A 21,835-nucleotide genomic window follows, 5' to 3' on the forward strand; every position below is an offset into this window, starting at 1 on the left:
CGCTTAGTGCCCTAGATGTCAGGACACGGGAATCTGTTACATATGATATGGAGGTGCCTGAAATTGTTCCGATATTGGTCAGAGATCCTCGTTACCATAAATACTACACTAGAAGAAATATGAAAATATCTGGAAACCTTGGTGGGAGGCAAGAGGTAAAAGCATAGAGAAGTATGGGGTAGTAGAAGGAGATGTAGGAATGATCATAACACCCACCCAGGAAATTCTTCTTCTTCTTCTTCTTCTTCTTCTTCTTCTTCTTCTTCTTTCTTCTTCTTCTTCTTTCTTCTTTCTTCTTTCTTCTTTCTTCTTTCTTCTTTCTTCTTTCTTCTTTCTTCTTCCTTCTTCTTCCTTCTTCTTCTTCCTTCTTCTTCTTTCTTCTTCCTTCTTCTTCTTCCTTCTTCTTCTTCCTTATTCTTCTTCCTTATTCTTCCTTCTTCCTTATTCTTCCTTCTTCCTTATTCTTCCTTCTTCCTTCTTCCTTATTCTTCCTTCTTCCTTATTCTTCCTTCTTCCTTCATCTTCTTTTCTTCTTCTTCTTCCTTATTCTTCCTTCTTCCTTCATCTTCTCCCTTCTTCTTCTTTTCTTCTTCTTCTCTTCTTCCTTCTTCTCCTTCTTCCTTATTCTTCCTTCTTCCTTCATCTTCTCCCTTCTTCTTCTTTTCTTCTTCTTCTTCCTTATTCTTCCTTCTTCCTTCATCTTCTCCCTTCTTCTTCTTTTCTTCTTCTTCTTCCTTATTCTTCTCCCTTCTTCCTTCATCTTCTCCCTTCTTCTTTTCTTCTTCTTCTCTTCTTCCTTCTTCTCCTTCTTCCTTATTCTTCCTTCTTCCTTCATCTTCTCCCTTCTTCTTCTTTTCTTCTTCTTCTCTTCTTCCTTCTTCTCCTTCTTCCTTCTTGTTCCTTCTTCTTCCTTCTTCTTCCTTCTTCTTCTCCTTTCTTCTTTCTTATTTCTTCTTCTTCTCCTTCTTCCTTCTTCTTCCTTCTTCTTCTTCCTTCTTCTTCCTTCTTCCTTCTTCTTCCTTCTTCCCTATTCTTCTTCCTTCTTCTTCCTTCTTCTTCTTCCTTCTTATTCTTCCTTTCTTCTTCCTTCTTCTCCTTCTTCCTTCTTCTTCTTCCTTTCTTCTTCCTTCTTTTTCTTCTCCTTCTTCTCCTTCTTCCATCTTCTTCCTTCTTCTTCTTCTTCTTCTTCCTTCTTCTTCTTCTCCTTCTTCTTCTTCTTCTTCTTCCTTCTTTCTTCTTCTTCCTTCTTTCTTCTTCTTCTTTCTTTTTCTTTCTTCTTCCTTCTTCTCCTTCTTCCTTCGTCTTCTTCTTCCTTCTTCTTCCTTCTGCTTCTTCTCCTTCTTCCTTCTTCTTCCTTCTTCTGCTTCTTCCTTCTTCTTCCTTCTTCCCTCTTCTTCTCCCTTCTTCTTCCTTCTTCTTCATTCTTCTTCTTCCTTCCACTTCCTTCTTATTCCTTTCTTCTTCCTTTCTCCTTCCTTCTTCTCCTTCTTCCATCTTCTTCTTCCTTCTTCTTCTTCTTCTTCCTTCTTTCTTCTTCTTCCTTCTTCTTCCTTTCTTCTTCCTTCTTCTCCTTCTTCCTTCTTCCTTCTTCTTCTTCGTTTTTCCTTCTTCCTTCTTCTTCCTTCTTCTCCTTCTTCCTTCTTCTTCTTCTTCTTCTTCGTTTTTCCTTCTTCCTTCTTCTTCTTTCTTCTTCCTTCTTCTTCTTCTTCTTCCTTCTTCCTTCTTCCTTCTTCTTCTTCTTCTTCCTTCTTCTTCTTCCTTTCTTCTTCCTTCTCCTTCCTATTTCTTCTTCCTTCTACTTCTTCTTCCTTCTTCTTCCTTCTTCTTCTTCCTTCTTCTTCTTCCTTCTTCTTCCTTTCTTCTTCTTTCTTCTTCCTTCTTCCTTCTTCTTCCTTTCTTCTTCCTTTCTTCTTCCTTCTTCTTCCTTCTTCTTCTTCCTATTTCTTCTGTCTTCTGCTTCCTTTTTCTTCTTCTTTTTTCTTCCTTCTTCTTCCTTCTTCTTCCTTCTTCTTTCTTCTTTCTTATTTCTTCTTCTTCTCATTCTTCCTTCTTCTCCTTCTTCCTTCTTCTTCTTCCTTCTTCCTTCTTCTTCTTCCTTCTTCTTCTTCTTCCTTCTTCTTCCTTCTTCCCTCTTCTTCTTCCTTCTTCTTCTTCCTTCTTCTTCTTCATTCTTCTTCTTCCTTCCTCTTCATTCTTCTTCCTTTCTTCTTCCTTTCTCCTTCCTTCTTCTCCTTCTTCCATCTTCTTCTTCCTTCTTCTTCTTCTTCTTCCTTCTTTCTTCTTCTTCCTTCTTCTTCCTTTCTTCTTCCTTCTTCTCCTTCTTCCTTCTTCCTTCTTCTTCTTCGTTTTTTCCTTCTTCCTTCTTTTTCCTTCTTCTCCTTCTTCCTTCTTCTTCCTTCTTCTTCTTCTTCGTTTTTCCTTCTTCCTTCTTCTTCCTTCTTCTTCTTTCTTCTTCCTTCTTCTTTTTCCTTCTTCTTCTTCCTTCTTCCTTCTTCTTCTTCTTCCTTCTTCTTCTTCCTTTCTTCTTCCTATTTCTTCTTCCTTCTTCTTCCTTCTACTTCTTCTTCCTTCTACTTCCTTCTTCTTCTTCCTTCTTCTTCTTCCTTCTTCTTCTTCCTTTCTTCTTCCTTCTTCTTCCTTTCTTCTTCCTTCTTCCTTCTTCTTCCTTTCTTCTTCCTTCTTCTTCCTTTCTTCTTCCTTCTTCTTCCTTTCTTCTTCTTCTTCCTTCTTCTTCCTTCTTCCTTCTTCTTCCTTCTTCCCTATTCTTCTTCCTTCTTCTTCCTTCTTCTTCTTCCTTCTTATTCTTCCTTTCTTCTTCCTTCTTCTCCTTCTTCCTTCTTCTTCTTCCTTTCTTCTTCCTTCTTTTTCTTCTCCTTCTTCTCCTTCTTCCTTCTTCTTCCTTCTTCTTCTTCTTCTTCTTCTTCCTTCTTCTTCTTCTCCTTCTTCTTCTTCTTCTTCTTCCTTCTTTCTTCTTTCTTCTTCTTCCTTCTTTCTTCTTCTTCTTTCTTTTTCTTTCTTCTTCCTTCTTCTCCTTCTTCCTTCGTCTTCTTCTTCCTTCTTCTTCCTTCTGCTTCTTCTCCTTCTTCCTTCTTCTTCCTTCTTCTGCTTCTTCCTTCTTCTTCCTTCTTCCCTCTTCTTCTCCCTTCTTCCTTCCTTCTTCATTCAACTTCTTCTTTCTTACTTCCTCTTCCTTCTATCTTCTTCTTCCTTAATTCTCTCTTCTTCCTTCTCCATCTTCTTCTTCCTTCTCCCTGCTCTTCTTCTTCTCCTTCTTCCTTCTTCCTACTTCTTCCTTCCTTCTTCCTTCCTTCTTCTCCTTCTTCCTTCTTCCTTCTTCTTCTACGTCCTTCTTCCTTCTCTCCTTCTTCTCCTTCCTTTTCCTTCTTCCTCTTCTTCCTTCTTCTTCTTCGTTCCTTTCCTTCTTCCTTCTCTTCTTTCTTCTTCCTTCTTCTACTTCATCCTTTCCTTCTTCCTTCCTCCTTCTTCCTTCTTCTTCTTCCTTCTTCTTCTTCCATTCCTTCTTCCTTCTCCTTCTCTATCTTCTTCCTTCTACTTCTTCTTCTTTCTTCTTCTTTTTTCTTCTTCCTTCTTCCGTCTTCTTCTTCTTCCTTCTTCTTCTTCCTTTCTTCTTCCTTCTTCTTCCTTTCTTCTTCCTTCTTCTTCCTATTTCTTCTTCCTTCTTCTTCCTTCTTCTTCTTCCTATTTCTTCTGTCTTCTGCTTCCTTATTCTTCTTCTTTTTTCTTCCTTCTTCTTCCTTCTTCTTCCTTCTTCTTTCTTCTTTCTTATTTCTTCTTCTTCTCATTCTTCCTTCTTCTCCTTCTTCCTTCTTCTTCTTCCTTCTTCCTTCTTCTTCTTCCTTCTTCTTCTTCTTCCTTCTTCTTCCTTCTTCCCTCTTCTTCTTCCTTCTTCTTCTTCCTTCTTCTTCTTCATTCTTCTTCTTCCTTCCTCTTCATTCTTCTTCCTTTCTTCTTCCTTTCTCCTTCCTTCTTCTCCTTCTTCCATCTTCTTCTTCCTTCTTCTTCTTCTTCTTCCTTCTTTCTTCTTCTTCCTTCTTCTTCCTTTCTTCTTCCTTCTTCTCCTTCTTCCTTCTTCCTTCTTCTTCTTCGTTTTTCCTTCTTCCTTCTTTTTCCTTCTTCTCCTTCTTCCTTCTTCTTCCTTCTTCTTCTTCTTCGTTTTTCCTTCTTCCTTCTTCTTCCTTCTTCTTCTTTCTTCTTCCTTCTTCTTCTTCCTTCTTCTTCTTCCTTCTTCCTTCTTCTTCTTCTTCCTTCTTCTTCTTCCTTTCTTCTTCCTATTTCTTCTTCCTTCTTCTTCCTTCTACTTCTTCTTCCTTCTACTTCCTTCTTCTTCTTCCTTCTTCTTCTTCCTTCTTCTTCTTCCTTCTTCTTCCTTTCTTCTTCCTTTCTTCTTCCTTCTTCCTTCTTCTTCCTTTCTTCTTCCTTCTTCTTCCTTTCTTCTTCCTTCTTCTTCCTTCTTCTTCTTCCTATTTCTTCTGTCTTCTGCTTCCTTTTTCTTCTTCTTTTTTCTTCCTTCTTCTTCCTTCTTCTTCCTTCTTCTTTCTTCTTTCTTATTTCTTCTTCTTCTCATTCTTCCTTCTTCTCCTTCTTCCTTCTTCTTCTTCTTCTTCTTCCTTCTTCCTTCTTCTTCTTCCTTCTTCTTCTTCTTCTTCTTCCTTCTTCTTCCTTCTTCCCTCTTCTTCTTCATTCTTCTTCTTCCTTCTTCTTCCTTCTTCTTATTCCTTCTTCTTCTTCCTTCTTCTTCTTCCTTCTTCTTCCTTCTTCTCCTTCTTCCTTATTCTTCCTTCTTCTTCCTTCTTCTTATTCCTTTCTTCTTCTTCCTTCTTCTTCTTCTCTTCTTCCTTCTTCTCCTTCTTCCTTCTTGTTCCTTCTTGTTCCTTCTTCTTCCTTCTTCTTCTCCTTTCTTCTTTCTTATTTCTTCTTCTTCTTTCTTCTTCTTCTTCCTTCTTCTTCCTTCTTCTTCTTCCTTCTTCTTCTTCCTAGTTCTTCTTTCTTCTTCTTCCTTCTTCTTCCTTTCTTTTTCCTTTCTTCTTCCTTCTTCTTCCTTTCTTCTTCCTTCTTCTTCTCCTTCTTCTTTCTTCTTCCTTCTTCTTTTTCCCTTTTCCTTCTTCTTCTTCCTTCTTATTCTTCTTCTTTTTTCTTCTTCCTTCTTCTCCTTCTTCCTTCTTCTTCTTCCTTCTTCCTTCTTCTCCTTCTTCCTTCTTCTTCCTTCTTCTCCTTCTTCTTCCTTCTTCTTCCTTCTTCCCTCTTCTTCTTCCTTCTTCTTCCTTCTTCTTCTTCCTTCTTCTCCTTCTTCCTTATTCTTCCTTCTTCCTTCTTCTTCTTCCTTCTTCTTCCTTTCTTCTTCTTCCTTCTTCTCCTTCTTCCTTCTTGTTCCTTCTTCTTCCTTCTTCTTCTTCTTCCTTCTTCTTCTTCCTTCTTCTTCCTTCTTCTTCTTCCTTCTTCTTCCTTCTTCTTCTCCTTTCTTCTTTCTTATTTCTTCTTCTTCTCCTTCTTCCTTCTTCTTCCTTCTTCTTCTTCCTTCTTCTTCTTCCTTCTTCTTCCTTCTTCCCTATTCTTCTTCCTTCTTATTCTTCCTTCTTCTTCCTTCTTCTTCCTTCTTCTTCCTTCTTCTCCTTCTTCCTTCTTCTTCTTCTTCTTCTTCCTTTCTTCTTCCTTCTTTTTCTTCTCCTTCTTCCATCTTCTTCCTTCTTCTTCTTCTTCCTTCTTCTTCTTCTCCTTCTTCTTCTTCTTCCTTCTTTCTTCTTTCTTCTTCTTCCTTCTTTCTTCTTTCTTCTTCTTCTTTCTTTTTCTTTCTTCTTCCTTCTTCTCCTTCTTTCTTTCGTCTTCTTCTTCCTTCTTCTTCCTTCTGCTTCTTCTCCTTCTTCCTTCTTCTTCCTTCTTCTGCTTCTTCCTTCTTCTTCCTTCTTCCCTCTTCTTCTCCCTTCTTCTTCCTTCTTCTTCATTCTTCTTCTTCCTTCCTCTTCCTTCTTCTTCTTTCTTCTTCCTTTCTCCTTCCTTCTTCTTCTCCTTCTTCCATCTTCTTCTTCCTTCTTCTTCTTCTTCCTTCTTTCTTCTTCTTCCTTCTTCTTCCTTTCTTCTTCCTTCTTCCTTCTTCTTCTTCGTTTTTCCTTCTTCCTTCTTCTTCTTCCTTCTTCTTCCTTCTTCTTCTTTCTTCTTCCTTCTTCTTCTTTCTTCTTCTTCCTTCTTCTACTTCTTTTTCCTTCTTCTTCCTTATTCCCTCTTCTTCTTCCTTCTTCTTCTTCCTTCTTCCTTCTTCTTCTTCCTTCTTCTTCTTCCTTTCTTCTTCCTTCTTCTTCCTATTTCTTCTTCCTTCTTCTTCCTTCTACTTCTTCTTCCTTCTTCTTCCTTCTTCCCTCTTCTTCTTCCTTCTTCTTCTTCCGTCTTCTTCTTCCTTCTTCTTCCTTTCTTCTTCCTTCTTCTTCCTTTCTTCTTCCTTCTTCTTCCTTCTTCTTCCTATTTCTTCTGTCTTCTGCTTCCTTTTTCTTCTTCTTTTTTCTTCCTTCTTCTTCTTCTTCCTTCTTCTTCCTTCTTCTTTCTTATTTCTTCTTCTTCTCCTCATTCTTCCTTCTTCTCCTTCTTCCTTCTTCTTCTTCCTTCTTCCTTCTTCTTCCTTCTTCTTCTTCTTCCTTCTTCTTCCTTCTTCCCTCTTCTTCTTCCTTCTTCTTCTTCCTTCTTCTTCCTTCTTCTTCTTCCTTTCTTCTTCCTTTCTTCTTCCTTCTTCTTCCTTTCTTCTTCCTTCTTCTTCTTCTCCTTCTTCCTTCTTCTCCTTCTTCCTTCTTCATCCTTCTTATTTCTCCTTCTTCCCTCTTCTTCTTCCTTCTTCTTCTTCTTCCTCCTTCTTCTTCCTTCTTCTTCTTCCTTCCTCTTCCTTCTTCTTCTTTCTTATTCCTTCTTCTTCTCCTTCTTCCTTCTTCTCCTTCTTCCTTCTTCTCCTTCTTCCTTCTTCTCCTTCTTCCTTCTTCTTCCTTCTTCTTCCGTCTTCTTCTTCCTTCCCTCTTCTTCTTCTTCCTTCTTCTTCTTCCTTCTTCTTCCTTCTTCTTCCTTTCTTCTTCCTTCTTCTTCTTCTCCTTCTTCCTTCTTCTTCCTTTTTTTCCTTCTTCTTCCTTCTTCTTCCTTCCTTCTTCTTCTTCCTTCTTCTTCCTTATTAATTTCTTCTTAATTTCTTCTTCCTTCTTCTTCTTCTTCTTCTCCTTCTTCCTTCTTCTCCTTCTTCCTTCTTCTCCTTCTTCCTTCTTCTTTCTTCTTCTTCCTTTTTCCTTCTTCTTCCTTCTTTTTCTTCCTTCTTCTTTCTTTTTCTTCTTTCTTCCTTCTTCTTCTTCTTCCTTCTTCTTCCTTCTACTTCTTCTTCCTTCTTCCCTCTTCTTCCTTCTTTCTTCTCCTTCCTTCTTCTTCTTCCTTCTTCTTCTTCCTTCTTTTTCTTCTCCTTCTTCCTTCTGTTTCTTAATTTTTCCTTCTTCTTCTTCCTTCTTCTTTCTTTCTTCTTCCTTCTTCTTCTTTCTTCTTCTTCTTTCTTCTTCCTTCTTCTTCCTTCTTCTTCTTCTTCTTCCTACTTCCCTCTTCTTCTTCCTTCTTCTTCCTTTCTTCTTCCTTCTTCCTATTTCTTCTTTCTTCTTCTTCTTCCTTCTTCTTCCTTTCTTCTTCCTTCTTCTTCCTTCTTCTTCTTCCTTCTTCTTCCTTTCTTCTTCCTTCTTCTTCCTTTCTTCTTCCTTCTTCTTCCTTCTTCTTCCTTCTTCTTCCTATTTCTTCTGTCTTCTGCTTCCTTCTTCTTCTTCTTTTTTCTTCCTCCTTCTTCTTCTTCTTCCTTCTTCTTCCTTCTTTCTTATTTCTTCTTCTTCTTCTCATTCTTCCTTCTTCTCCTTCTTCCTCTTCCTTCTTCCCTCTTCTTCTTCTTCTTCCTTCTTCTTCCTTCTTCTTCTTCCTTTCTTCTTCCTTCTTCTTCCTTTCTTCTTCCTTCTTCTTCTTCCTTCTTCTTCCTTCTTCTTCTTCCTTCTTCATCCTTCTTATTTCTCCTTCTTCCCTCTTCTTCTTCCTTCTTCTTCCCTCTTCTTCTTCCTTCTTCTTCTTCTTCCTTCTTCTTCCTTCTTCTTCCTTCTTCTTCTTCCTTCTTCTTCCTTTCTTCTTCCTTCTTCTTCCTTTCTTCTTCCTTCTTCTTCTTCCTTCTTCTTCTTCCTTCTTCTTCCTTCTTCTTCTTTCTTATTCCTTCTTCTTCTCCTTCTTCTCCTTCTTCCTTCTTCTCCTTCTTCCTTCTTCTTCCTTCTTCTTCCGTCTTCTTCCTTCCCTCTTCTTCTTCTTCCTTCTTCCTTCTTCTTCTTCCTTCTTCTTCCTTTCTTCTTCCTTCTTCTTCTTCTCCTTCTTCCTTCTTCTTCTTCCTTTTTTTCCTTCTTCTTCCTTCTTCTTCCTTCCTTCTTCTTCTTCTTCCTTCTTCTTCCTTCTTCATTTCTTCTTCCTTCTTCTTCTTCTTCTCCTTCTTCCTTCTTCTCCTTCTTCCTTCTTCTTTCTTCTTCTTCCTTCTTCTCCTTCTTCCTTCTTTTTCTTCCTTCTTCTTTCTTTTTCTTTTTTCTTCCTTCTTCTTCTTCTTCTTCCTTCTTCTTCTTCCTTCTTCCCTCTTCTTCCATCTTTCTTCTTCTTCCTTCTTCTTCTTCCTTCTTCTCCTTCTTCCTTCTTTTTCTTCATTTTTCCTTCTTCTTCCTTCTTCTTCTTTCTTCTTCTTCTTCTTTCTTCTTCCTTCTTCTTCCTTCTTCTTCTTCCTTCTTCTCCTTCTTCCTTCTTTTTCTTCATTTTTCCTTCTTCTTCTTCCTTCTTCTTCTTCTTCTTTCTTCTTCCTTCTTCTTCCTTCTTCTTCCTTCTACTTCTTCTTCCTTTTTCTTCCTACTTCCCTCTTCTTCTTCTTCCTTCTTCCTTCTTCTTCTTCCTTCTTCTTCCTTTCTTCTTCCTTCTTCCTATTTCTTCTTTCTTTTTCTTCTTCTTCCTTCTTCTTCTTTTTTCTTCTTTCTTCTTCTTCTTCTTTCTTCTTTCTTCTTCCTTCTTCTCCTTCTTCCTTCTTCTTCTTCCTTATTCTTCCTTGTTCTTCTTCTTCTTTCTTCTTTCTTATTTCTTCTTCTTCTCCTTCTTCCTTCTTCTCCTTCTTCCTTCTTCTTCCTTCTTCTCCTTCTTCCATCTTCTTCCTTCTTCTTCTTCTTCCGTCGTCTTCTTCTTCTTCTTCCTTCTTCTTCCTTCTTCCCTCTTCTTCTTTCTTCTTCTTCTTCTTTCTTCTTCCTTTCTTCTTCCTTCTTCTTCCTTTCTTCTTCCTTCTTCTTCTCCTTCTTCCTTCTTTTTCCTTCTTCTTCTCCTTCTTCCTTCTTTTTCCTTCTTCTTCTTCCTTCTTCCTTCCTTCTTCTTCTTCCTTCTTCTTCCTTCTTCTTCCTTCTTCTTCCTTCTTCTTCCTTCTTCTTCTTCTTTTTCCTCTTCCTCCTTCTCCTTCTCCTTCTTCTTTCTTCTTTCTTCTTTCTTCTTCTTCCTTCTTCTTCCTTCTTCTTCTTTCCTTCTTCTTTCTTCTTCTTCTTTCTTCCTCCTTCTTCTTCCTTCTACTTCTTCTTCCTTCTTACTTCTTCTTCCTTCTTCCTTCTTTCCTCTTCTTCTTCCTTCTTCCTTCTTTCCTCTTCTTCTTCCTTTCTTCTTCCTTCTTCCTTCCTTCTTCTTACTTTCTTCTTCCTTCTTCTTCTTCCTTCTTCTTATTCCTTCTTCTTCCTTCTTCTTCTTCAGCTCCAGTTTTCCAGCCGAGAACTGGAGCATGCGCACTGGGCTATTTTTAGCCCGGCGCATGCGCAGTTCGATCGGAACGGGGGCGCGCTTAATTTAAATATAAGCTGCCCCCTTTGAAATACGCGGGGATACGCCGGGCCTTTTACACTATGCCTCCGCAAACTACGGAGCAAGTGCTTGAGGAATACGGCACTTGCTCCAGTAAGTTGCGGCGGCCGCCACAGATTATTGGAGAATCTGGCCCATCATCCAGAATAATTGATGCAAAAAATGGGACAAGATGAACATAGGGTGAGGGCTGCTAGGGCTGCTAGTACCATCTAACCCGTAAATGAACACCAGTCAAAAAGGAGTTGACTAGGACTTTTCTGGTTCACTGGTAACACACCAAAGAATTAACATAAAAAATATTTATTAACATGAAAAACTGTACAATATTAAAAACATTTGAGCAAACTCCAACCATAAGAAACAGCGTAATAATAATGGAGGACCGTCATGTATCTGTTTAGGTGGAGAAGGCCAAGACCTTGACCGATTTCGCAGTATTACCGCTTCTTCAGGAGGATCTGTATAACATACAATACAGTTTACAAAAATAGCAACAATATACAAACAAAGTAAAAATCAACTTACAATATTTTAACAACATGAAAACAGTCAATTGTCAAGAACAAATGTCTAGGTTCATGGACCAGGCTTTGGTTCAAATAGGGGGTTCACTGCAGGGGGTAACATGTGACAACCTCTAATAGAATAAATAACTAAGTTAGAGAATGCTAAATGCCATAGTATGTCTTATTAAGGCCACCACGTGCACATGGGCAGGTACAAGAAGGGAGGTGAAAAATAAAATAAAATAATGGATGGCTGGCCCCGCCTGCGCCACGTCCCGCGCACTCAGCAGCATGACGCATGACGCGGCTGGGGATCTCATACAGGGGCGGACTGACCATTGGGACTCTCGGCCACTGCCCAAGGGCCCCATGCCACTAGGGGGCCCCATCAGGGTTGCCAGGCTCAATAAAACCAGGGACAGTATGTAAAAATCTGTGTTTTTTTACATTTGTCCCTGATATGTCCGAAATCGACATGCTTTTGATGTGAAATGCCAGAGATTTTAGCTGCCCTGCCTCTGCACTGCCTCCTGGCGTGGTGGCCATCTGTAAGCCCGGGGGCCCCATAATCTTCTATTGCCCGGGGGCCCCATGAGTTGTCAGTCCACCCCTGATCTCATATTTAAACGGCTCTTCTGAGCCGTATTGTGAACTGTGACCGGTCCTCTCCTTGGGGCTATACTGTGCAGGAGTCTAACGGAGGTACGTTCTATTTTGCTTACACGAATGGATTACCCGTTGTAGAACTCCATAACATTGTCTGTTTCTTTTTATTCTTGTTTCTTCTTTTTTACCAGCAATTGGAAGTGTTTGTGCCCATTGTGGTACTTGTAGTGACAGACCTTTTTTAATGTGCTGTTCTACCACCTCTGTCCTACTGCTCACTCCTGCTCCTCTGCCCCAGTAACGTTAGAATTTACTACTTTCTATCTTGGTTAGACTTATGCCCACGTTTTTGACTGTCTACATAGTGGTGCAGGTTTCCCCCGCCCCCCCCCCCTCCCCTTCTTTTCCCCTCCCCCTTTTTTGTCTTATTTCTTCCTTTTCATCTCTTCCCTTCCACTCCACTCCCATTCCCTCTCCAACCCTTCTTTCTCATTCTTCCCTTTTCCTCTACCTTCCTTTCTTTCCTCGTTTCCCACCTTCCTCTCTCTCTCCCCCCCTCCTCTCTCTCCCCCCCCCTTTCCAGTTTCCCTCCCTTTTACCCTCCCCTCCCCTCCTCTCTTGGCCTTCTCCACCTCAACAGATACATTACGGTCCTCCTTTATTATTACGCTGTTTCCTATGGTTGGGGTTTGCTCAAATGTTTTTAATATTGTACAGTTAATAAATATTTTTTATGTTAATTCTTTGTTGTGTTATCAGTGCCCAGAAAAGTCCTAGTCAACTCCTTTTTGACTGGTGTTCATTTACCGGTTAGACGGTACTAGCAGCCCTCACCCTATGTTCATCTGGTCCCATTTTTTTGCAACAACCAGGTGAAAATACGTGCTCAATTATAATATTAAAACCTCAAATCCATAATAAAACTGCAATCAATTGGATCTTGAGAGAAAAAGTGCTTCATCCTCTAGCACATCAATGCACAGATCTGATTACTAGATGCATAGACCCCACAATATAAAAGAGGTGTCTGTTTAAATGGTATGAGCCACCAGCCACATGAACATTACTGATATAAATACTCCAGAAGAGTCAGGCAAAGCATAATGGCACCTTATCGGTACTGAAAGTCTCCCATGCTGTGTGCCTAATTTTTATATTGCCTTTGCCAAATTCTTAGAGCTATGGGAAATCAATGCCAAAATAAAATGATCTTGCTTTCAAACAGGTGCTGTGCTAACTATGGATATGAGTCAGGCTGTGGACAGGCTTTTTCTTGAAGTGGAGTACGAGTACAACTCCATATGCATGTGTTGGGTGGATGGAATGCCTCTGATTGTTGGAAGACAACAAGGAATATTCATTTTATGGTTATTTATAGACTAGAGGAGCCTGACTGATTGCATGGATGGCTGGACTTATAGCACTGCCCTGCATGGTACAGGGGCCCGGAGAGAGAAGAGGAAGCTGTGCCGCAAGAAATGCAGAAAGCGCAAGGAGGTGATCTGAGCTTTGTGGGATTTTCTGACAACTGGGACCCCCCACATCTCATTACACTGCAAACCTCAGCACAATCACAAAAAAAAAAATCTTCCATTACATATGCTATTCTGTGCACAGCGTGGGACCAATGTTTCTGACCTTTCTGTATCCAGGGATGCATATTACATATTCCTGACCACTGCACTCTGTACCCTGGTCTGTATATAAAATACTCCTTGCCACTGCACTCTGTAAAATGGCCTGTATATAACATACTCCTAATCACTGCAGTTTTCCCCCTGGTCTGCATATAAAATACTCCTGACCAATGCACTCTGTAAAATGGCCTGTATATGACATACTCCACTGCATGCTGTACCTTGGGAAGTATATGACATGCTTCTGACCACTAAACTCTGTACAAAGGCAAATTTAAGACATACTCCTGACCACTGCTCTTGTACGCTGTGCTGCATATGACATGCTCCTCAACCCTGCACTCTGTACATGGGCTGTATTATTACATATTGCTAAACACTCCACTGTATATGCTGGGATGTAAATTACATACTCCTGACCATAACATTGTATACACCAGGCTGTATATGATATGTGCCTGACCACTACACTCAGTACCCCGGGTTGTATTTCACATACTCCTCCTGGCTCTCGTATCTTAAATGATATACTCCTGACCCCAGCACTCTTTATATTGTATAACAGTTGCTGGTTGCTCAGTAGTCACAGACTATGTCAATGAGGTTCTTTTTCTAGGTGGTAAGCTCTGTGGATAAAAGCATTTGTAATGGAGTTTTTTTTTCCTTACAAATAATTGTGCTGAGGTTTGCATTGTAATGAAATGGGGGAGAAGGGTACCTACAAGTAAATGAGTACTATGTAATATAATTAAATAAATATAAATGTGTTACTCTTTATAGAGTGCAAGTGCTAAGTCATGTCCATCAAGGTCCTATTAACTCTGAGTTGCTGTTTAAATTTGATATGAACAAGGTGTAAAGACGCGTACACATGACCATTATTTATGTCATGGAAAAAAACAATGTTTTTCTCGACGCGATTCTTGTCAAGCCTGCCTTGCATACACACGATCGTGAAAAAAAATGCTTGAGCAAAGCGCGGTGACGTACAACGGCACTATACAGGCATACCCCACTCTTAGGTACACAGTGGGGTTTATTTACTAAAGCTTGAAAGTGCAAAATCAGGCTTGCTTCTGCGTAGAAACCAATGAGCTTCTAACCCCAACTTGTTCAATTACGCTTTGGTAATAAAACCTGGAAGCTCATTGGTTTCAATGCAGAAGTGAGTCTAATATTGCACTTTCCAGCTTTAGTAAATAAACCCCATTGTGTACTTAAAAGTGGGGTATGCCTGTAAAGGGAAAGCTCTATTCGATTGGGGACACCCTTTGGGCTGATTATGCAAATTTCCCATCTCATAACCTGCTTCTGAACATGCATGTTTGTTTCCCCGTCGTTAAAGCCTACACACGACCGTTTTTACGACATGAGAAACGACGAGAAAAAATAGAGCATGTATTACATTTCGAATGCCCATTTTTCACGTCAAGAAAAATGCTTTGGAGCCTACACACGGTCGTTTTTAATGACCAATTTAAAAAATGGCATTTTCCTCATCATGAAAAACAGTCGTGTGTGCGTGGCATAAGAGTTTACCCACTACATCGTTTTGGTGGGATTTAAAGCATAGATGAATATACAATATTGAATCATGCCCAATAACAGGAGAAAGCGTTAGGGGAGTGTCCCTGACATTTACATGGTCCTGGAATATAGTTATTTAAATCTTTACTAATGAAGGTAGTACTTAGATCAGGGGATACAGTATATGATATTATATTATTTGACATTTTATCAGACTTTCATACTGTGCTACAATGGTGTGGCTTTTAAATTTGTGTCATGTGCATGCTATGAAAGTATGTAATTAATTTTATGTGTAGTTCATGGACATTGGTAAAATGTATGCATATTTACGGTATTTACATATTCCTCTAATTTTAGAAATAGCCCCAGTCATTCTCTCGAAGGAGTGTATTTTTTCAGCACTAATTTTCCCCAAAGCTTAGTAAATGAGGGGAAGATCTGCTGGTTTCCATTATCCAATCATGTGCAGGCAAAAAGGCTGTTTTTTTCTTACATCAGGTTCCCCATCAGAGTCCCCCCTTACATCAGGTGCCCCATCAGAGTCCCCCTTACATCAGGTGCCCCATCAGATTCCCCCTTACATCAGATGCCCCATCAGAATCCCCTTTACATCAGGTGCCACATCAGAGTTGCCCTTACATCAGGTGCCCCTATCACAATCCCCCTTACATCAAGTTCCACATTACAGTCCTCTATATATCAGGTACCCACATCAGAGTCCCCCTTAAATTAGGTGTCCCCAGGTGTTTCTCCATGCATCAATGTTGTCTCCTCCCCTTCCTCCTGTACTCACAGATCAAAAACAGAAAACGCAGCTCCTCCTTCCTCTCTCTCCAGTCTTCACTCCCCTTTAGTGACACACTGACACTGAGCTGTGCGGCTCTCTTTTTCCCTCCTGCAGGCTGGAGGAGGGAGAACACCCAATCCTCTCTCCAGCTATCTTAGGGAGCCACAGTCCAGTGTGAATATTGTGTCTGGTTTTTAGGTGCACTAAAAACCGTACACATGATTCAAGACTCTGACTCTCCGGGGGAATCCTGGACAGGTGTCAACCCTACCTTCAGTATGATTCAATTAACTTTTAGGCCTCGTTCACACCATATGTCCCTAAAAACTGATGGAAAAATCATAATGACTTGACTTGCATAGGCTTGCTCACACCATGTGCAAAGACACGTGTATTTATTATGTACATCTCTGAAAGGACACAAAGAAAACAAGTGTTCTCTATGTGCCCTGTTCACACCACAATGTTGATGTCACGTCAGTTTTTCTCCACACAGAAAACTGCATACACGTTACAGATTACTGTGCAGAAAAAATCTACTAGTGATACTAGTGTAGCGCCTGTGTACTTCCAAGTACCGGTGCTATTAAAAGTTAAGGGATAATCAGAGTATAGTTGACTAATGACTCTGATTCTGATTGCAATTTTACAAAGGGTCTCTGTTTCTTTGCTGTGGGTCCATTCTGTTGTTCCTGGGGTGCTATACCACCCCGGGGAGACAGGTGGCGCCAGTGGAGTTCAGGCTGTGGTGCCTCTTGCCAGCAGCCAATCAGGAGGGAGTTTCTCTTGCGGGGCATGCTGGGGGAGGGTACTTCTGGAGCAGACACCATTAGGGCGGGGTTCTTTTCCTGAGGTTTTCCTAAGGTGGCACCCACCTTTAGGGTGACCACACATCACGGCCCCCCAGCGAGATTGCCTACCAGGCCGGGGTGTGCGTGCCACGTGGTGTTCCCGGTTCCGGGACCATGTTGGCCCGGAACATTTAAAGCTGTGGCGGGGCCCCAGTGTTCGACTGGGTCCCCAATTCTGAGAAGATCCCAAGCAAGATAGCTGTTCGGTGGGGAGTCCGCCTGAGGAGAGCCAAGAGAGGCTGGTGATCCAACAGGGCCTAGACAATCCATCAGGAATCAAGGTAACCGGACACTGAAAGGTTGGATGTCAGCAACCTGTCAGTCGGTAACCTGATTGAAAATACTACCTGAAGGCGATTCTAACACTAATACTACCGAGGAGGATTGTCTCCATGATCTAAGTTTTAGGGAGGGTCTGTGGCAGAGATCTTTTCCCTCAAAGTTCCGAGTAATACTCTGGCTGCCAGGTCGGTGTGAGAGGCCTGTCCAGGTACACTATCCCCATTCCGGCTGGAGTGGCGACGAAATTAAAGGGGAGGTTCACCCTAAAAACGACTTTCCCTTATTACACTGGCCCCCCACATTACAATACGATTATGCCTATTAGTTTTTTTTGATGCTGTACATACCTTAGTACAGCTATTCACCCGTTGCTTCCGGGTTGCGAGTCCCGCGGGAGTGGGCGTTCCTAACATGCTGGTGATTGACGTTTTGACAAAAAACGAGCTCCCCCGTCGCGTAAGCCGCGTCACGATTGGCGAAAGGAGCCGAACGGCGATGCGCAGGCGCAGTATAGCGCCGACTCGCCGTTCGGCTCCTTTCGCCAATCGTGACGCGGCTTACGCGACGGGGGGAGCTCGTTTTTTGTCAAAACATCAATCACCAGCATGTTAGGAACGCCCACTCCCGCGGGACTCGCAACCCGGAAGCCACGGGCGAATAGCTGTACAAAGGTATGTACAGCATCAAAAAAAAAAACTAATAGGCATAATCGTATTGTAATGTGGGGGGCTAGTGTAATAAGGGAAAGTAGTTTTTAGGGTGAACCCCCCCTTTAAAGTATCGTTGGAAGCAGGACTGTTTCCGTATCGTTAAGCCTGAATCTGCTATTTCTTCTACTCCTCCATCTTTGCTATCTACCTCAAGTTTTACTGTTTACCGTGTTGGGTAAAATAAAAGTAAAAGAAAAGACATGTGGACATTCCATTGCTTTGGCTCTCATCAACTACCCTAGAAGGCGGAGTCACAGAGGTAACATATAAAGAAAAGGGTAGTGCTGCGCTGTAAATAGGGAATGGGGTACAAGTGTAGAGGAAGTGTAGCAAATCCTTCTATGTAAAAAGATACAGTCTGACTAATGATCAAAATGACAATGTGAAAAAATATTGACATTAAAATTAACATGCTACAGTGCAGCTAATCCAGCTGGCAAAAGTAGGGTAATAAAACGTGACAGTGCTAGTATCATACAGTGTAATACAATAATAATTGGTGTACTGTTAACCAATGGGGTGTACAGCGTGCATAACACAACACACAACAGTGACTGAAATAGGCTAAGTTAAATGTCCATGCAACAAAAAGCCTATAAGCATAACGAAGGAAAAATCCAAAAATAAAAGTGCAGGTGTACAGGTGGTTCTCAAAAAATTAGCATATTGTGATAAAGTTCATTATTTTCTGTAATGTACTGATAAACATTAGACTTTCATATATTTTAGATTCATTACACACAACTGAAGTAGTTCAAGCCTTTTTATTGTTTTAATATTGATGATTTTGGCATACAGCTCACGAAAACCCAAAATTCCTATCTCAAAAAATTAGCATATTTCATCCGACCAATAAAAGAAAAGTGTTTTTAATAAAAAAAAAGTCAACCTTCAAATAATTCTGTTCAGTTATGCACTCAATACTTGGTCGGGAATCCTTTTGCAGAAATGACTGCTTCAATGCGGCGTGGCATGGAGGCAATCAGCCTGTGGCACTGCTGAGGTGTTATGGAGGCCCAGGATGCTTCGGTAGCGGCCTTAAGCTCATCCAGAGTGTTGGGTCTTGCGTCTCTCAACTTTCTCTTCCCAATATCCCACAAATTCTCTATGGGGTTCAGGTCAGGAGAGTTGGCAGGCCAATTGAGCACAGTAATACCATGGTCAGTAAACCATTTACCAGTGGTTTTGGCACTGTGAGCAGGTGCCAGGTCGTGCTGAAAAATGAAATCTTCATCTCCATAAAGCTTTTCAGCAGATGGAAGCATGAAGTGCTCCAAAATCTCCTGATAGCTAGCTGCATTCACCCTGCCCTTGATAAAACACAGTGGACCAACACCAGCAGCTGACATGGCACCCCAGACCATCACTGACTGTGGGCACTTGACACTGGACTTCAGGCATTTTGGCATTTCCCTCTCCCCAGTCTTCCTCCAGACTCTGGCACCTTGATTACCGAATGACATGCAAAATTTGCTTTCATCCAAAAAAAGTACTTTGGACCACTGAGCAACAGTCCAGTGTTGCTTCTCTGTAGCCCAGGTCAGGTGCTTCTGCCGCTGTTTCTGGTTCAAAAGTGGCTTGACCTGGGGAATGCGGCACCTGTAGCCCATTTCCTGCACACGCCTGTACACGGTGGCTCTGGATGTTTCTACTCCAGACTCAGTCCACTGCTTCCGCAGGTCCCCCAAGGTCTGGAATCGGTCCTTCTCCACAATCTTCCTCAGGGTCCGGTCACCTCTTCTCGTTGTGCAGCGTTTTCTGCCACACTTTTTCCTTCCCACAGACTTCCCACTGAGGTGCCTTGATACAGCACTCTGGGAACAGCCTATTCGTTCAGAAATTTCATTCTGTGTCTTACCCTCTTGCTTGAGGGTGTCAATGATGGCCTTCTGGACAGCAGTCAGGTCGGCAGTCTTACCCATGATTGCGGTTTGGAGTAATGAACCAGGCTGGGAGTTTTTAGAAGCCTCAGGAATCTTTTGCAGGTGTTTAGAGTTATTTAGTTGATTCAGATGATTAGGTTAAGAGCTTGTTTAGAGAACCTTTTCATGATATGCTAATTTTTTGAGATAGGAATTTTGGGTTTTCATGAGCTGTATGCCAAAATCATCAATATTAAAACAATAAAAAGGCTTGAACTACTTCAGTTGTGTGTAATGAATCTAAAATATATGAAAGTCTAATGTTTATCAGTACATTACAGAAAATAATGAACTTTATCACAATATGCTAATTTTTTGAGAACCACCTGTAGATGCCAAGATAACATGAAGAAAAGGTAGGTTTCCGGTGTTCTCTTCAAAATAAGTGAGGATGTCCCCTTATCTTACTGCTGTAAGGTAACAGCATATCAGCCCAAATACACTTTCTGGTCGTATCCGCATAGGATGTTATCCGAATGGACTGTAATTGAAGAGATAGATCCCTCTCGGTAGTCACATCCGAGAAATTACAGTGACTCGCACCCAGGGAGATAAAGTGCCAATAGTGCAGTATTGTTTTAAAAAGGTTTATTAACAAAATATTACACTAGGGTACTCACATATCTGTGATAAAATCAGGCATGTAAAATGAAAGAGTGCGTTCGCCAACGTCACCTTCGGTAGCTCTTGGTGGACTCTTGGTTACACTCACTTTTTTTTTCACATTGTCATTTTGATCATTAGTCAGACTGCATCTTTTTACATATAAGGATTTGTTACACTTCCTCTACACTTGTACCCCATTCCCCATTTACAGCGCAGCACTACCCTTTTCTTTATATCTATTATGGTCTGATACACCTTTCAGTGCCGCAGCCATACCCCCTTCCTTTTTCCCCTTCCCCCACTTCTTGGTAGCGCGGTAATACTCACTCCCTCACAGAGGTAACATGCCACCCAATCTATAACCTTTGGGGGTGAGCGCTACACTAGTGTTGTGGTGTGAACAGGGCACATAGAGAACAATTGTTTTCTTTGAGCCCTTGCAGAATGCATGTCGAAAAACACCTCTGCACATCTCTGAGAATGAGGCTTCTTGTGTGACATTATAGGGATGCTCTTCCATGTTCATCCAACAAACCTCCCGATGATGTGCTGCTTGGCTTTCCCTTTCCTTCTTTGTCAATGAAGGGCTATGCCTCCTGGGACATGTGAGAAATAAGACATGGATATCCAAGAAGACACAGCAAGGATAGAGCACGTCATTTGCCTAGGCAAATGACATGCATGAGGGGGTGGGGCAGAAGCCTTTTACTGAAAAAAAGGTAAATAAACAACAACAAAAAAAGTCCCCGATCTGTGTAGCAGAGGGAAGGAGAGGTGGATAGGAGGGAACTTTCATTTCAGAGTGAATATTTTAACTTACACAGAGCTTTAATTTTAGGTTTCCAAATTGTACGCCTTCTGCACTATTTGTACATGTACATAATGTACAAAGGTTATAATATAAGGCTCCCAGGTGGATGGATGTCCGGACACCCATCCACCTAGGATCCTTATATTATAACATGCTGGGACTTGTAGTTCCCCATCTTCTCATGGGCTCAGGTGCATGCAATCCACACCCATCCACCTCAGAGCCTTATTTTATGTATAATCTGCTGGGACTTGTAGTTCTACAATCTCCATCTTCTCCATGAGCCCCAGGAGAAGATGGAGAACTACAAATCCCAGCAGTCTAACTACAATAACAGGCTCCGAGGTGGATGGGTGGATGGGTGGGGATCAGGCAGTCCACCGCTGACTTTCTTTTAATAAAAAACGAGGCGATGGGATGAGGCAATGGCATGGCTTACCTTCCCAAGCTCCGCTCGGTCCTGCCCCTGGGGACATGTATCAATGCAAAAATTCAGGTCTGGTATGAATTTTAATGGGAACTCTGCGCCGAAATAAAAAAAAATGGCGTGGGGTCCCCCTAAAAAACCATACCAGACGCTTTATCCGAGCACGCAACCTGGCAGGCCGCAGGAAAAGAGTGGGGAATAGAGAGCGCCCCCCCCCCCAATGAACCGTACCAGGCCACATGCACTCAACATGGGAATATACTTTGGGGGGTCTGTGACCCCTCAAAGCATCTTGTCCCCATGTTGATGTGGGCAAGGACCTCATCCCCACAACCCTTGCCCGGTGGTTGTGGGGGTCTGCGGGCAGGGGGCTTATCGGAATCTGTAAGCCCCCTTTATCAAAGGGGACCCCCAGATTTCGGCCCCCCATGTGAATTGATAAGGGGTATATTGTACCCCTATCATTGTACAAAAAAAAAGTCAAATTGTTAAAAACCACACAGACAGCTTTATAAGTCCTTTATTAACCTCCCTGGCGGTATGATTATTTCAGAAAAAAGGTGCTAAAAGCGGTACCATTATTTGCAAGGAAATTTGGTGTTTTATACTGTAGGCCGGTAATTCTTAGGAATAACTCACTTAAATCTGACCAAACAAGAGTCTAGTAGGCATCCTGGGTATGACATTTTTTGTAAAAACAAAATTATAAATTATAATATAATAAATAATTATAACAAATAATAATATAATTATAATAAAAATTATTCAATAATGTAATCAACTCAAAATCACTGAAATTTGCTCAGTTGCAGAATTGTCGCTGTCATTACTTTTATTTTTTTATGACGAATTTCCCCACAAATCGCTATCGCACAATTCTGTAAGTGATTATAATTTATTATCGCTGTTTTCTAGCTGCTCTAAAACCATTTTTGACATAAAGGGACACTTTTGGTTGCTATGGACAATCTACAGTTTGCAGGCAGAAAGAACAGTTTTTATTATATAAAAGTACATGTAGGACACTGGGTAGACCACTAGGGACAAGGGGTGTGTGTATTTTTTACATACAGTACTGTAATCTATAAGATTACAGTATACTGTATGTAAGGTGTTTGTTTACCTTTTTGAATTTGGCGCCGTTCTCCGCCCCAGTGCGTCGTAATGTCGCAGGGAACGGAGATCGGCGGCACACAGAGGCACTGTGTGAATCGAGCGAGGTTCCGCTCGCTCACACAGCGCGGTGGCATTGCTGGATCCAGGGACAAGGTAAGTAAACCAAGCCTGTGG

Source organism: Rana temporaria, chromosome 4, assembly GCF_905171775.1.
Source record: "Rana temporaria chromosome 4, aRanTem1.1, whole genome shotgun sequence".
In the NCBI taxonomy this organism is placed as follows: Eukaryota; Metazoa; Chordata; class Amphibia; order Anura; family Ranidae; genus Rana; species Rana temporaria.